Source organism: Python bivittatus, unplaced genomic scaffold (assembly GCF_059951505.1).
Source record: "Python bivittatus isolate LINGU-HERP-01145 unplaced genomic scaffold, Pbiv_v1 ctg000410_np1212, whole genome shotgun sequence".
NCBI lineage: Eukaryota > Metazoa > Chordata > Lepidosauria > Squamata > Pythonidae > Python > Python bivittatus.
This window is the reverse complement of record NW_028277067.1, coordinates 15,202,024-15,219,063: the sequence shown is the minus strand read 5'-3', so window position 1 is coordinate 15,219,063 and position 17,040 is coordinate 15,202,024. Positions and strand designations below refer to the sequence as shown.

The 17,040-nt window shown below is 42.4% G+C and overlaps 1 protein-coding gene across 1 annotated transcript in view; it reads right to left on the bottom strand.

Annotated features, from left to right (window-relative positions):
* Positions 1 to 6,608, bottom strand: part of LRRC4B (leucine rich repeat containing 4B) — a 121,207-nt gene extending 114,599 nt beyond the window's left edge. The window contains exon 1 of the mRNA XM_007435750.4: positions 6,261 to 6,608. The gene's annotated coding sequence lies outside the window, so the exon portion shown is untranslated. The remainder of the gene's footprint in view (positions 1 to 6,260) is intronic.
* Positions 6,609 to 17,040: the final 10,432 nt, after the last annotated feature.

Below are 17,040 nucleotides of genomic sequence, written 5' to 3'. Positions count from 1 at the left end.
ATGTTTCAAATATTCTGCAGAGGCCAAGGAAAGCAAGAGAAAATAAAACTGGGACCCAAGAATAAATTGTATCATTTCAATTGAATTCAAATTGATTTCAGTAGATACAGTAGTCACGATGACACAGTCAGGAAACAACAGTCTCCAAGGGAAATGTTGCCTGGTCTGGTGTCTCACTATCTAAGGAAGATAGCTAGACAAACAACCAGGAGGTTTCAGAGCTGACAATCTACTACAGTTAGTGTTAGGCAGAAAAAAAAAAATTCTGCATTTTTCTTCTATAGGTTCTCATTCTATTTGATCAAAGAGAACTTGTTATCAGCACTTATTTCAAAGAAGAAAAATCAGGAGAAATTGTCACTGAGAATTTTTTACTTATTTGATTACTGGATAGTAATACTGTTTGAGTATCCTCTTTTAGTACATAATCATGTCTCCGGCAGTTTGCAGTCTCCCTGATTTCTAGCACTGCCATTAAATCCCTAAGGCAGTGTTGTCCAAACTTGGCCACTTTAAGATGAGTGGACTTCAACTCCCAGAATTCCCCAGCCAGTATGGCTAGCTGGGGAATTCTGGGAGTTGAAGTCCACTCATCTTAAAGTGGCCAGGTTTGGACAACACTGCCCTAAGAGAACTTCTCTCAGGCATGTTTTTCAGTAGATGTGTTACAGTTGCTGCCAAGGAAGACTCAAGGCCATGGAAGTTCTCCTTAATCTAACCCAATTGATGAGTGCCCTCTTGAAAAAAGCTGAAGTGCAAGATTTTATGTCTTGCAGGGGACTATATTCATGGCAGCTCTCTATGCAGAAATCCCCAGATTCAATCCCAAACCTCTGTAAAAAAAAACTTTCAAAAATATCTATCTCCTAATATATTATGTGAAAGAGCTTAGCTGAAGATCTAAAAAGATTACTTCTAGATGACTGCATTGTCCTAGACCAGTGTTGTGCAAACTTGGCCACTTTAAGATGAGTGGACTTCAACTCCCAGAATTCCCCAGCCAGCCATGGTGGCTGGGGAATTCTGGGAGTTGAAGTCCACTCATCTTAAAGTGGCCAAGTTTGGACAACACTGTCCCAGACTGACAATATTCTAACTGGGCATAGAATTATAGCATTTATGCTGGGTTCACACAGCATGTTAAATCCTAACAAAATATAATTACTGCATTCACATAACATGAATGCCAAACAAAGAAACCATATTGTGGCTAAATATGAGGACCTGGTTCCCACAACAAACTGGACCACAAACTATTTTAGCCTACTTTATTGGGTGTACCTGACCATATAGGCGATGATTTAGGCTACTCAGTCCAGTCCCCTGTTCCATGCAGAAAGGCAAATAGACAATTTCATCCCCACATGATGATTCAAATCCCACATCTTCCTTTATAACATACTTAGTTCCTTTCCCTGCACTTAATATGAGACAGTATCTTCCATAGCCTTCCAGATAAAGCACATGTATAATGAAAAAGATACAGACTATTCATGGAGGGGGGAAATCAAGACTCCCCCTCTCTCTTCCCTAAAGTACAGCCATATCCCACTGGTGCCTTCCAGATGCATTGAGCTACATTTCCCATCATCCTTAGGTAGCATCATGGCCCAACAGTTTGGAGGACCCAGGTCAGAGAAGGCTTCTTTGACGTGGTGACTAATATAAACTGTGTTGTATCTTGTGGACACAATGTTGGGGAGAGAAAGGGAGAAGCAGCAACCAAGGCAACGGATACTTAGGGTAGAAACTAAAAAGGGTTCTCACTCCTTCCATTTCATCCCCTTTCTTCTAGCTCCCATTGCCATGGTAACTGTTTCTAGCACATCCTCTTGGCCACTTTTTCTAGTAGCTGTAGCTATGTACAGTTTTATATTTTATACGTATCACACACAGAGGGCAAGCAAACATGCTTAAAAACATGGCCCAAATTTATGTATACAGGCCAAAGCCTTCACAATTAACAATTCAACTGTTTGCAATGCTAATTAATCCCCAAAGCACCACCATGCCTCCATCAGGGTCTGTCCTGACATTAAGGAGCAAAAGCAGGCTCTGTCTCAGCGCCCCCCCCCCAATTCCCCATTCAACCACAGCAGCACTCACAGTTGTAAATGTGTGCCACACAGAGACATGCACCTACCCACAGCGTGCCCCTTATCCAACGGCTGCACAGTATTCCATTTTCATAAATTGCCACAATCTTCACATACCCCTTCCTGTCACAGGGCTGTTGAGGGCCCCCCAGGGAGGGAAAGAGGAGACTAGCTTTGTGTAATCATGCAGACCCCCCCCCACACACACACACACAAAATCTGCAAGAAAGAAAATAAAAAGGAAGCAATTACTGGTTGGACCACAACAGCCCTCTCCAGCTTACCCCTTTCCCAAAGGTGTTGGACTACAACTCCCTTCATCTTTGGCCAGCTTGTCCGTGGATGCTGGGAGCTGTTACCCAATTCACTGACTGATTTCTAATAACATGTTAAATCTGGGTTAACAAGACAAAATGGCTGGGTCCACATTATGTGCTACACCCAAACAAGCACACCATGTCATGGCTTACTGGATGGAGCTCATCTGTACAACATGCTAAGACAATCGTTGGGTTTCCACAATACAGTGTAGCACCAGCTATCCAACTCTATTTTAGCTTAGCCTAAGCATATTGTGGGGAATCAGCCCTGCAGAAGATGCCTAGATTGGAGAATACTAGTCTAAATATACAGTACCAGTAATCTGTTTCTAAATAACCACTTCCTTATACCTTCTTTTATCAGCAGCCCAATCTTTCTACTCTCTCTTTTTTCATCAATCTGCATAGCAAACTTCACCCTGCAACTTGTCCCACTGCAAAATAATTATCTTCAAGCAGTTATAGCCCATAATTCTTGAGCATTATTCCCACTTTTCACTTCCGCATAACTTTGTAGGATCCTAACGCCCAGATCTTCCACCTTTCTACTCATATTAATTTCCTGTATTAGGTTCTTGCTTTTCCTCTCAAGTGGTGTCCCATGATAGTGTCCCAAGCATTCTCAGTTTCCCAGCCAAGTACTGACCAAACCCAGGCCTGCTTAGCTTCAGCCAAGTAACAGCATTGCAAGCCCTCAGTCCATGCTTAGGAGCACCTCTCACTTTGTTGCTCTCAAGTGGCTCTTCCTTTGTGTTTGGGGCTCTGCTGCTGATTATGGCAGCCACATGAGATGGATGCAGGTGGAACAATTGCCTCGGGTCTCATGTATGGAGAAGGTTATGTTATTAGCATTGACAAACAGACTAAGATAACAGAGGAAGGAAAAGAAGCCTTCCCCATTCTGGGTATTCTTCAAGGGCGTGGACTGCAACTCCCAGAATTCTCAGCAACCACCATATTGGCTTGAGATTGTGGGAAGTTCACATATCTGGAGGGCAGTTGGCTTGAGGAAGGCTACTTCGGATGAATATTTAGCTACAGGGCCCCTCCCAGAGAGTCCAGAAAGGCCCTTCTGTGAATCCCATAAATCCTTGGACCCATATTAATTCCCAAGTCCCTCCATTAATTTAAGATCCTTCCTGATCCAAGCATATCCAGCTACCTTTCACTGTTTATAACTCTTGAAGACACATACAATCACACACAGGCTGAATTCACACAACACAATACACTTGAATAATGTCAATCTCATTTAGTGTTGTGATTTAGTGGCTTAAGGCGTTGTTTGAATCCAGTGCATTTGGTTACTGTACTTTATGGTTCAATGTATTGTGCAAATCTGGAAAATGGCTTAATTCAGTAACCAGTGGATGACTATTACCAGTTTCTGGCACAAATTTGCCATTGCAATATTGTCGTTCCCTTCAAATGCCATTATAGCAACATCCCATCCAAAATCTTTCCATGAAGTAGACTCAAGCTAATATGATAGCAACAAAACTGATTAGCTTTTAAGTTGTCCCAACTTTCTTTGGATTTCTTTTGATTGCAAAAGACTAGCATGGCTACCACTGAAACTTCACCCAACTTAACAGTCTCAAGAGGTGCTAGGACTGCAAATCCCAGTTTCCACAGCCAGGCTAGTAGGGCTTTGTGTGGTCAGTTTAGCCTTTGGCTATGCTTACTTTCATTTCTAGGAGTTTACAATCCCAACATTATCTGGAGAATACCAGGCTAGAGAAGGCTGTTGATATGCAGAGAAAACTTCATTGCATGTAAATCTGCAATCACTTCAGACTGCAGGTATAAGCTCGCATAATTAAATGCCTCTCCATTTAAGATTCTGCATCTAGAAAAGAATATATCAGGGTGAAGAGTTGTGGTTAACTTTCTCTGTGACACAGAGGTTGGATTCACACAATACATTTGACCCAATCAACCTAGATTTTATACTTGGTTCATGTTAATCTTGGTTAGTTACCTAATTAGTTGGTGGATTTCTGTGGGCAAATCCAGCCTCTTTGATAGGTTTATGGTTCACTGTATTGTATGAAGCCAGAAATGGGTTAATTCAGTTACCAGGTTAAGCATGTGCAAGTTAATGCAGCTTCCTTGCTTGTATGAAAGAACATTCAGCCATGAGTTTTCCCATCTGCAGTGTTAAGTGATAAGATCCAGACATAGCTTTAACTCTTCATCAGCTGTGCCTGAGAACTAGGCCCTACTGAATTTCACTTTGATTACCCATAACACACTATGAATAGAAAAACTAAAATAATTACAGGGAAAGGGTGAATTGATGAGAGTATGACAGAAGAACCAACAGACCAGGACTCTGAAAGTTGGATAGACAAACAATCAGTATGTAAGAGTAGTAGTAGGAGTTTTGCCATTGCTTATTTTATTTGACACTTTGCTTTTTTACTCTGGCAAGCATTCAAGGCAGCTAGCAAAATTTGAAATTTGGGAATTTTTAATGGGTAGTGTGTGAAAAATGGGGTGGGTAGGTGGGTAGGATAAAGATAACTGCTCTTATGGCCTCTGTGTTTCAGAATATTGGGATATGGTAAAATGCCAGTCAAGTATAAACAGGAAGAGTGTGGAAGTCTTGAATGAGCTGAGTCCAATAGGGTAAAGTGGGAAGCTATTAGAGGCATTGAATTAAGTTAGATCTAAGTTGGGGGGGGGCAATAAAAATTGGCAATACTAATCCTTATGTGAGAGAAGATGGGGGTTCTCAGTAAATTGAAGAGGAAACTCCAAAAACTCATAGAGGATGGGAGGGTTTGGCTCATTGGAAAATGAATCAGCTGGACTTTCTTGATAGCAGCTACATACCTAGTTCCCCAACTTAATATCCTCCCCCATCATCCTAGTAGCCATACTAGTTGGGAGGATGGGAGTCACACATCTGCGGGGGGTATCATTTGGGTTCCATAATGGGAATAGAGAGGGTGAAATAGATGCGTCCCTAGGGTTGGACTTACTTCTTGGTACATTTCTTCATAGGACCTAACAACCTCAGGATGATTTCACTGAAAACACCCATGGCTTCAAACATGTGACTGGGAATCAAGTAGGAAAGGGTTCTGGCCACAAGAGTGAGATTTGGACCCACTGGCAGACAGGCAAGAAGAGAAGATTTGAGGTAAGAAGATAGGAAGCAGTCAGCCCAGAGGAGTTTGTTGGAGCCAGGCCTAGAAGGGGATATATGGGGCTCCTCAAGAGGAATCCTCCTCCTCCTCCTCCTCCTCCCATTGTGGGGGTGTGGCATCAGACCTGAGTATTAAGCACAGCTTGATGGGAAAGCAACGCATGTTGCTATGGGAGCAAGCAATGAAGGGGAGGGGGCTGAGCCTGGTGGGGAGCTCTTTAGAGGACATAGTGGATGAATGCTTGCAAGGAAGATTTTTGGGGTGGGGAAAATTAAGTGGAAAGTAGTTGGATTGGGGAGATTCGCCTGCAGCATGAGGAAGGGTAGAAGGGGGTTGGGTTGCCAAGTCTGGAAGGGGGGGGGAAGGAGGAGGTAGGAGAGCAGCATCTTTCAGCCACTGAGCGGGGTATAGATGGTGCAGTTTCCATAGCAACTTCCATCCATCATCCCACTTCTCCATTCCAATTAATTCCAGCCTGCCCTATTCCCCCCTCCAAAAAAATCACTGTCCCAGTCTAACCTTTTCAACTCTCTACTTCACCCACATTCTTTCATGATAGGGCATCCATCCTGCTGTATGTATTATTTCTCATCCCTTTCCAGGGCTGGATCATGACCCTTTTCCACCCGCCAAAAAAAAAACAAAAAACACCCAGCCATCTAGCCTCACCCCTTCATCCCCGCACTCACCAAAGTGGGGGGCGTCGCGGAGACAGCATCCCCTGCTCCCCCTCTTTTCCTGATAAGGTTGGCGCAGACGGCTGTTCCCTCCTCCGGGTGCCCGGTTGGGGGGCAAAGAGGGGGGCGAGGCTGCGGGCTCCCCCGGTCCCCTTAATGCTTGGGCTCCATAGAGATCCCGGATCAGACCCAACTGGAGCCTCGCCAAAGCCCGCGGGAGTGGGCGATGGAGAAGGAGGGACGCAAGCGAAGAGGAGACCTGGAAGAACCCACTGGTCCTGGCGGCTCCGACCCGACCCGGCTGCCAAGGAAGAAGCCGACACAAGCAGGCAACCAACCAACGACGTCGGGAGCGCTGCAGCAAAAGCGCTCCTGCGAGCAGCAGAGACGGGAGTGGAATACTAATAGTGGAGGGGGGGGTGGGGGGAGGAAGCGGGGAGGGGGAGGGGAGGAGGGCAAGGCGGGCGGGGCGAGAGTGGCTGAGCCAAGGAGGAGAGCTCGGCACCGAGAGCGAGATAGCGCGCCCCGAAGGGGAGATGGGCGCAAGGCGCAGCCAGGGAGACGAGATGCCGCTTGGGGAGGCTTGGAGGGCCGAAGATTTCTGGGTGGGCCGGAAGGGGGAGAAAGTCTGGTAAGTGCTCGTGAGAAGCTAGATGCCGGTTGCCTCGTTCCTGACTGGCTTTGCCCCCGAAAGGAAGACGCATGTTGGCCTCTTCCTTGGAGGAAACGGTGTAGCGCTGAGGGTTCTCTCCAGCCGAGCTTGACCCCTGGCGACGATGGGAATCGGGTTTCTTCATGTCACCACTCTCTGCAAATGCAGATTAAAAAGCGGGGGGGGGGGGGGGGTTGAGAGGCAAGGTGAACGGACTGGCTGGCAGCCTTTGGGCTGGGTTGGCCAGTGGGGGTCAGGCTGCCTTGCCAAAACTCTCTCACTCTCACCTCTCTCATGTCTCCATAGACTAATTGGATAATAACTTATAACTGTATAAGAAGAATATAGCTAGAATTAGAACCCAAGAAAAAGACTATCAGGATCTGCTTGGTCCTAGAAGCTTCAGTGAAAATGTAGGATAGCTAGAAAAAAGTTCAGGCTTTCTATAGCCTTCATCATAGTGTAGAGCAGTGTTTCTCAACCTTGGCAACTTTAAGATGTGTGGACTTCAACTCCCAGAATTCCCCAGCCAGCTGGCTGGGGAATTCTGGGAGTTGAAGTCCACACATCTTAAAGTTGCCAAGGTTGAGAAAGATTGGTGTACAGATTTCTGCCATCATCACCACCGCCACTGTTATTCCCCAAGCCAAGAAAAAGTGTTTTTCGTGAGTTGCTGCTGCTGTGAGAAACTTGAAGATCCGAGTAATTGCTTTATGAATGAAATTAACTAAATCAAAGCAGAGAGCACCACCACCACAAAAAAACTTCCTGGATAATTTCACCGCCCCTTACAATTAGGGAACATTGTTATGAAACTTCTTCTTTCCTCAATCAGAATGATTAAGGTTCCCCATTTTGTCACGTCAGAGTTTTCTTTGGAAACAGCAAGGTGCTGAGGGAGAGTGTATCTGCAGGGAGAGGAACAAGGCTTGTTTGTAAGAAAAAGAGGAAGTTGACACGGGAAAGGGTATAAAAATATCATAAAGCAGCTGAAGCTAGTACCTTCAATGTAGTAGCAGCCAATGCCAGTGCTTGCTTTGTGGCTGAAAGGTTTTGGGAGAGCAATGAAAGAAAAAGTGAAATACTGTAAGTTGTTCAGACAAAACTGCTTCAAGGCTGAATCTCAATATATCTGTCAAGATGGCAGTTTTGTACCAGGTTATTTGGGAGTGAATCAGTGGGAACTCAGTGGCCATGTTCATGCCACTCTGTTGACCCATTGACCTCCTCCCTGGCTAAATTCTGTCCCCTGTGTACAGGCAGGGTAAGATCACAGATGGGAAGAAACCATGGCTGACATCCTCCCAACTCAAAGAGGCTAATATTAGCACCCCTGTGGAAGGAATTGGGGTGGAGGGTAGGGGTGGGATAGTTTTCTGCTCTTTTATGTCCCTCATCCAGCCTTCATTAGGCCACTGGGCTCAGGGGAGCAAAAGTGAAACATACACAGATGCCTAGAGATGCTGGCTGCGGAATTCTGGGAGTTGAAGTCCACACATCTTAAAGTTGCCATGTTTGAAAAACACTGTTATAGAGTGTACCTTGGTAGGTAGGTCTCTTATCAGTGGTTTTGTTCAGTGATGTCATCAAAGGCGACAAGCCCACATGCTGCTGAGGTCACCAGGTCACCCCTAGTCAAAATGATGTGGTCAATCCTAAAGTTTTCAGAATGGTTCAGAATCCTAGACTGCAGAATCCTAAAGTTAATGATTAACAGCGTCTATTAAAGATCAGTAGAATGATCTTTGGTAACTCTAACCTCAACCTTGATTGTACCAAATTTCTCCCTGCCTTTTTTACGTTTTGAAAACCTGTTTGTTTTTTTCTCCCAGGGGTATTTAAACCTGTTCCTTAAATTAGCATAGTAAGCAACTCCTATTTCTGTATGTTTTTGAAATAGATTAGTCCCTAGTGATTTTTTTGTGAAAGTCTCTTGCCCGTGTGGAAGAATTTAAGTCATTTTAATATTAATAAGCATTTTAAGCAAATATTTAGCAAGCACTAGAAGCAAGTAGGTATATAAAATAGTTTCTATACTGTATTTGTGTTTAGCCTTCAACAGGAAGTTGGTCAGAGCAGCTATTTAGTGGGTACAATGTAGCAACTCCTATTTTAAGTTTATTTTAAACTTTGTCTTCTATAATTAATTTGTAACCAATCACATTTCTAATCTTGTTGCTTGATTATAAATACACCCTCTTTCCTGTGTTTGAGGGCCCTGCCCATGGGATGTTGCTGAACACGTCCATGTATGCTTGACCTGGCTTTGCAAACCCATGTGTTGGAGACTTCATTAGTACTCTAGTATCCTCCTTAAGTAGACAAAATGACCTCATCTTGAGAAGGGAGAGAACACTTGTAAGTCACAAATAAGATGGAAATTCAGGAGTTCCCTCTTACAGATCTTTCCTCAACTCCAACAAGTGAAGGAAAAATAACTTTCTATTCTACAGGCTGTTGTTTGTCATTTGTAAGATAAAGACACATATTTTCACAAAGCTTGGGGGGGGGGGGGAGAACCAGACCCAGATGTATTATTTAAAAAACCCAGTCCAAGGGGTGGAGTACAGGAAAAAAAAAAGAAAACTTTTTAATGTAATGTGTACCTTTTGAAAATTAAAGATCTGTAGCAACAGCAGCAAAGTAGCAAGCACCAAAATGCTATTGAACAGACAGGTGGGGTAGGACTTGAAGCATGTGCAGAGCGTATTCTACTAGATAAATGTTTTATCACACAGCAAAGAGGTGCTGGGTCCATGTCTGGACATGTCCATCCCTATTCTAGGCATGTGCAGAGTATATTCTGCAAGATAAATGCTTGTCACAGGCCCCGGTTGTATGTCCGAGGACATTTGTGGAGAAGCAGGAGTCCTTTTTTCAAAAAGCATAGAGGCCAATGTGTTTGAGGTTAAATGGTGTCTGGGACCATCCAGAAGAAGGGATAGGAGAAAACAACCTGGCACTGCCAAGCTGTAATGTCTCTTTGAGAAGAATGCACTAGATCGTTCTGTAATTGCCTTTTCTAGAACCCTGCAAGTAGTAACAACGAAGAAAAAACAGTAATGCTATTTGATTCTAAAGACAATATCCTAATTTTATCCCACCCCTCCACTTTTTTTTTTTTTCCTGGAACTGTGAGATCTCAACATGTTCACATGATGCAGATTCTGAAAGCAGGCATCATACAGATCCTGTGTTATCTGACAGAATATCTGCAGGACCAGGAGAAGCTAGTTGACAGTCACACCAAATCAAATCTCATTAAAAATGTTTGCCTCAGACTTTTCTGACGTGAGGACCTTTGGATCATCATTAATATTTCTTTAATGCTGGGTAAATTATGTTTCACAGAGTACTTTTGTGAGGTGATCATCTTCATACATGGCACAGAGGAGGCTGCTAATCATTTTCAGTAATGTCAAATATTGCAGACCAATTGCTCGTAGTCTGAAAAGGCTGGTATGTCAGATTGTTACAGGTAGACCTCGCTTAATGGCTGCCCTGTTTAGCGACCATTCGAAGTTACGATGGCACTGAAAAAGTAACTTTATGATCAGTTCTCGCATTGACAACTGTCAAAGCATCCCCACAGTCATGTGATAGGCATTCGGGCGCCTTGCAGCTGGTGGGCATTTACAACCATCACAGCATCCTGCGGTCACATGATCACAATTGGGTTTTGCAAACATGCTAAGAATTTAGGATTGGAGCAATTAGTCCAGACCAATGCAACATTGTATAAAGACAGGGGCCATCAAGAGATGTCTCAATACAGATTCTACTTTTATCAGTCATTGTACCATCTTCCAGCCAAGATGAACTTTTTGAGCATCAGCTACTACTAATATAAGTATCATTTATTACTACAATTTAAGAAGCAGATTTGTTAGAGGTAAAATAGTATTTGTAAACTTTGTCTTCTTTTCCTTTAACAGAATGAAATATTGGATTCACAGTGTTTGAAAGTCTATGAAGGTATTTTTTTTTGCTGGAAACAAATGTCAGCTAAAGTTCAGGATCCTGCAGCAAGTGTATCCTCTGATTTTTTTTTCATTTCTTTAAAATGGGAGTCTAATGAAAAATGTGCTGCCTTAGCAATGACTCCTTATGCTCAATGGAATTAGATTGTCACAAGAGACCCCCCAGCCTTTCATATCCTACTCTGCACATGCCAAATTAGAAGCTAAAATGTCTACTGTATACGAGTTCTCCACAGAGGTATGTTAGGCTGCAGCAATAGCTTTCAGGAACCAGGTATACAGATATATTATTGTGAACTTTGCTGAAGTTCTACCCATTTCTGCTGTCTTACTCAAAGCCCCCATGTAAAAAAGGTGAAAAAGCAAGGCAGGAGACCTCTTGTGGATCCCTCACATAGAGGAGACTATATCACAGTCAGCAGAGGTCACAAACCATCCTGTTCTACAAACTGAGGCAGAGGAACCCAACTTGATGAATACACAACCACAGATGGAGGAAGACCTGAAAAGGATACAAATATGGGATAGATAAATTCATCATTATGATGCTATAGAATGTTATCTGCTATAGAATACTATCTGAGCTATAGAGTTGTAAACTTCTGTCATATCCACATATGTGGTGATGCAAAATGGGATACAGAATCTTTGGGATAATGTTTCTAGGTAAATTGGGGCAAATGATTTTGTACAATGATTTTGATGTGGATGGATTGAACCATCCCCTCCTTTTTTCTTGGGAGGCATCTGGATCCTGCATATACTGATAAATTCTTCAATCATATTGAAAGCGTATTTCAGAACAATATGGAAGTGTGGTGGGATAATAATTTACAGTTACTGGTCACCATTGTTAAGAATAGAGAAAAGGATGGCCATAGGAAGTTAAGCATAATGCTGCTCAGTGAAGTCCTAGAGAAAAAAAGACATCATTTGGTAGATCGCAATGTACAGGATGAATTTCAGTGCTTTGCTGTTATGTTTGTTAAATTGCAGAGTATTTATAAAACAAGAAGTCATTGCTAGAGCCACAGACATCTACCCCAGAGTGGGTATTTCGATAGACATCATAATTAGACTTTCACAGGTACATTTTTTTTAAGAACATGTGGTGTAACAATTGAAGATTTGTATTGTGAGTAGGGGCGCTTTATTATCACACACAGGCCCCAAAAAGAAAAACTGTGGCTTGTATTGCTACATGACAATCACTTCTGCAGAGTCAAAAACATCAGTGGGGCCCTGGGTAAGTGCTAGTTCTGTGAACTCTGTCATATGACCTACCTCCATCAATTTCACCACAATTGTCAATGTTAATGCCTCATATGTCTGAAGAAAGGCCGTCATGAAGTTACTGTGGGGAGGATGAAATATATTAAGTACAAATTGCTTTGTCATTCTAAGCCTGCCTCCAAAGACATACAGTATATGATTGGCAAAGGATGGGAAAATTTATTCTAAGATTAACATATGGTATGACACATGTAGGACTTACGGCTTTTGTGCTCACAAACTATGTATAAAAAAACACGCAGGCAACTTTATGGAAATATTGAAATCATGGAAGGACATTTATGTTTTGGAAACCACTGACTCAAGAGAAAGTATGTGTAAGATACATTGCTTACAACTTTGAAGGTTGTCAAGAAACAGTCAGGAAGGTGTCCACATACCAAATTATGACTATGCCATGGACATTCTGAAGGAAAAGGATGACAGAGACAGAATGAGATGGGAATTTATGGTGCTGAGTGCCTGTTCAGTTTTTAAAAATATTTATAAATCCAGAGTTTGCAGGATGTACTTTCATTGTATACAGTTCCAAGAGACAAGATGGATACCTGGTGCTGAGATATGTGATTCATGAAAAGGTCCAACTTTGATGCAGGGTGGAACTTTAGGATTTGATTTATTGACAGTCTCTGTTTTTTACCCCATAATTTAAGCAGACTACCCTACAGCTATGGGATTTCAAGGGAGTGAGGGGTATTTCCTCACTCGTTCAACACAAGGGCCAGTCAAGATTATGAAGGACCAGTCCTTGACGCCAGACCTGAAACTATGATGCCTGAGTTTTCTGAAGTGGCAGGCTGCTAATATAGGCATAATATTTAAATTGAAAAGAGCTCGCTATTGCAAGCAACACATAGATATTGAGGGAGGCTTGTACGTGTTTTAGGAAACAAGTGATGAAAATGACAAAGCGTGAGTTTCTCACAGGCACTGACAGGAATGTTGCTGTGGGGTTTGAGATTCATTGTATTGACCCCTTTCAGTATATTACACTGGCATCCATCTGCATGGCCTAGTTCCATTTCATGTATCTGATGAAAAATACAGTTGCATTAGCACCTTCAGATGGCTATCACTGAACCGAGAAAAGGTATTCCACAGCATCCATGCTATAGTTGACGTATACTGCACACAGTGAGAATCTGAATATTCAGCATGGCCTGCAGGGCAGTGAAAGCAAGGAGGATCTCAGTCTCTCTCTCTCCCCCCACCCCACCCCACCCCAGCCTTTGAATATAATTTTTTTTTTTAATGAATGCCCTGTCTGCTTCTGTGTAATGAATGCCCTGTCTGCTTCTATTGTACTGAGCAATACAGGTAGTCCTCATTTACTGACTGCCTCATTTAGCAACCATTCAAAGTTACAATGCTGTAAAATACACAGCTTTGCAACCAGTCCTCACGTTTACCATTGTTGCAGCACCCCGCAGTCATGTGATCGCCATTCCCATGCTTCGCCACCAGCTTCTGACAAGCAGAGTTAATGGAGAACGTGGAAGTAAAATTGCAAGTTGCGGTCATGTGATGTCTCACTTAACAACTGTGGTGATTCACTTAACTACGAAATGGGAAATGACGTTGTAAACCCATCACGGTCACATGATTTTCCACTAAGCAACCATGGCACTTAACTACAAAGTTGCTGGTCCCAATTGTGGTCACTAAGCAAGAACTACCTGTATGCTCAGTAGAACCGACAAGGTTCTGTACCATCACACTAGGGTTAAAGAAGTGTACCTCAGAAGCCAGGGTTATAACATGTAGAATCTGGAATATGTATGGAATTCTAAGTCAGTGACTGATGAATCCTTAAAACTGTGGTTGAGAAGAAGCTCCTAACCACCTTTAATTATGAGATGTTCCCTCTGGATGTAGAATGATGGCCACGTGCCTGTACCACAAGCTAAAATCCATTGAACAGATGTTATAACTTCACCAACTTGTATCAATATGTGAACAAGAAAAAAGTGTCCCCAGTTGGACTTCCACAAATAAACTATAGAGATATATGGGGTCATTTTGGTTTTACCAAAGTTAAAGTGTGCCTATTGAGGGGTCTCTATTTCCCAGTCTTACCTTAAAAATCAGGGGATAAATTAATCTTTCTTTTGTTTGCAGGCTGCATAGAAACACAACAGACCACTTTGGGTAGACCCAGTGATAGAGGCAAGGTCATGACTGGAAGAAGGTGTAGCATAGGATTAAATACAGATTTAGAGTACAGAATGGCTGAAATTTAAGAAGACACACATTTTGAAAGAAAGAAAAGCACCCTATATTTGAGATATATCAACATGCAACTTTGGAAAAAACAGGTGGAACCCTGACTGGTGCAAGAGAGAACAAGATAAAGCGTTTTGGATTACAGAAAGGAAGGTTTATGTTGTGAGCTTATTGAAATGAACCCTGCCAGATTGCTAAACTCTTTTTAAACTCTCTGTGGGGAGGGCGTGGGCTTACTTCGCTACCAACCTCACCTACTGCATCTATAGTGACAAAACCTGAGGAATAGTTCAAATATCGGTTTGTGCCCTTCTACAAAGTTTCTTTGTATGAGTTCATTGACATGGAGATAGCCATTGTGACCTGGAAAACTGTCAGACAATACCCCACCAGAGTTACAAGTACTAATGTGCGTGTTGCCTGTTCTATTAAGACTTATGCACAGTTAGATTTATACAGGCTCCTGCGGGGCTTGGCTGGTAGGTGCTTGTATCATGATCCAGACTTAGTCATCTTTATCAGTTGGGAAGTTTTTGGACACCTCCACTAGGTGATTATTTAGGTCAACTGATGAGGGAAATTCCTCCAAACACCATGACCACTGAGTTTGTATCTGAGAGTATGCTTTATGGAACGGTAAAGTGGTGCTAAAGGTGAAAGGCATAACTGAATGGTGCTAACTGGGAGAAAATTTAGGAGCCTGAAAGATTTGGTGGATGTTTACGGCATGCCCAAGGAAGATAAGAAGCAAATAGTGGTGAAACAGGATTAAGGATTAAGAAACAGCACTAGAAACATGGGTACTTTGAAAAATGGAAAAGGTTTACAATAAAAAGGTACAGTGGTACCTCGGGATACGAACGCCTCTACTAATGAACTTTTCGGGTTACGACCAGCTCCGGCTGCAAAAATTTACCTCGATGTGCGAACTCCGCCTCGGGGTACAGCCATTTTTCCACCCTGACACGTGGTCCGCAGCCATTTTTCCGCCCCTGACACGTGGTCTGCGGCCGTTTTCCTGCCGCGCGGCGCAGTGCCCGGCCATTCTCCTGCGGCGTGGCGCCCGGCCATTCTCCTGCCCCGCCGCGCAGCGCCCGGCCGTTCTCCCACCACGCCGCGCCTGGCCGTTCTCCCGCCGCGCCGCACCCGGCCATTCTCGCTCTGCGCCGCGCCCGGCCTTTTTCCTGCCACGCCGCGCGACGCCCAGCCGTTCTCCCGCCCCTGACGCGTGGTCCGCGGACACCAGAACGGATTAACGGTAAGTACATTGAAACTTATGGGAAAATTTGCTTCGGGGTGCAACCAAATTCGGAGGGCGGAACGGATTAACCGTATTTACACTGAACCCTATGGGGAAATTTGCGTCGGGTTACGACCAACTCGGGATACGCCCAGAGTCACAGAACGGATTAAGTTCGTATCCCGAGGTACCACTGTATTTAAAATGCAGGTTATGGTTATTAACTGTAGGAAAAAAATGGGAAAATTAAATTGAAAAAATGTGCAGTTTGTTTTTTATATTATTTTATTTTACTAAATATTTTTTTAAAGGAAGATAAAAACTAATACAAACTAATATGAAGTAAGAAAAAGAAAGAAATCAAAGAGAAAGCTAAAGGTGCAAGAAAGAAAAAAGAAAAGAAAAGAAAAACCAGAAAAGAAAGAAAAAAGATACAAAGAAGTAGCTTCCAATCTTTACAGCAGTTATAAAGTACAGTTATAAATTTACCTCTTACTCTATGGTTACAACATAACTCTCTTCTTTCTATAATCTATCTTGTCTAATCATCAAAACCATAAATCATAAATTCATTTTTTTCTGTTTCATGCAAAAAGTCTATAAGGGGTTTCCAGTCAGCAATAAGCTTAGATAATTGTCTTTACTCTGATCAAAGAAGTCAATTTAGCCATCTCAACAAGTTCCATCATCTTCACCAACCATTCCTCCATTGTGGGTGGTGCAGAATCTTTCCACCTTTGTGCATACAATAATCTCGCTGAAGTTGTCATGTACAAAAACAAAGTTCCATGACTTCTTTCCAACTGTCTGTCCATCAATCCCAAAAGAAAATCCTCTGGTTTCAATTGTATATGAATCTTTAAAATCCTCTGAATCAGTGTATGTATTTGAATCCAGAATTTTCTAGTTTTTTTACACGTCCACCAAGCATGATAAAATGTCCCTTCTTATTGTTCCAACATTAATTTGAAGTGCCTTTATACATTCTAGACAATTTCTCTGATGACATATACCAGCAGTACATCATTTTATTAGAATTCTTTTTAAGATTATAACAGCGTAAATTTCAATCCTTTCAACCACATATTTTCCCATTGTTCCATTTGTATATTATACCCAATTTTTTTAGCCCACTTTATCATACATTCTTTCACTTCTTCTTCTTCTGATTTAAATTTCAATAAAAAGTTTATACATTTTAGCAATTACATGTTCATCATTTGTACCCAATTCTATTGAAAACTCAGTTTTAGATTGTTCTAAACCATAAATTATCTTGTCTACTTTAAATCTTTCTAATAATTGTAAATAAGAGAACCATTGACAACTATATCCCTCTGCCACCAGATCTTCTCTTGAATTTATTTTACATTCTCCTTGACAAAATTCCAGTATCTCACAGTA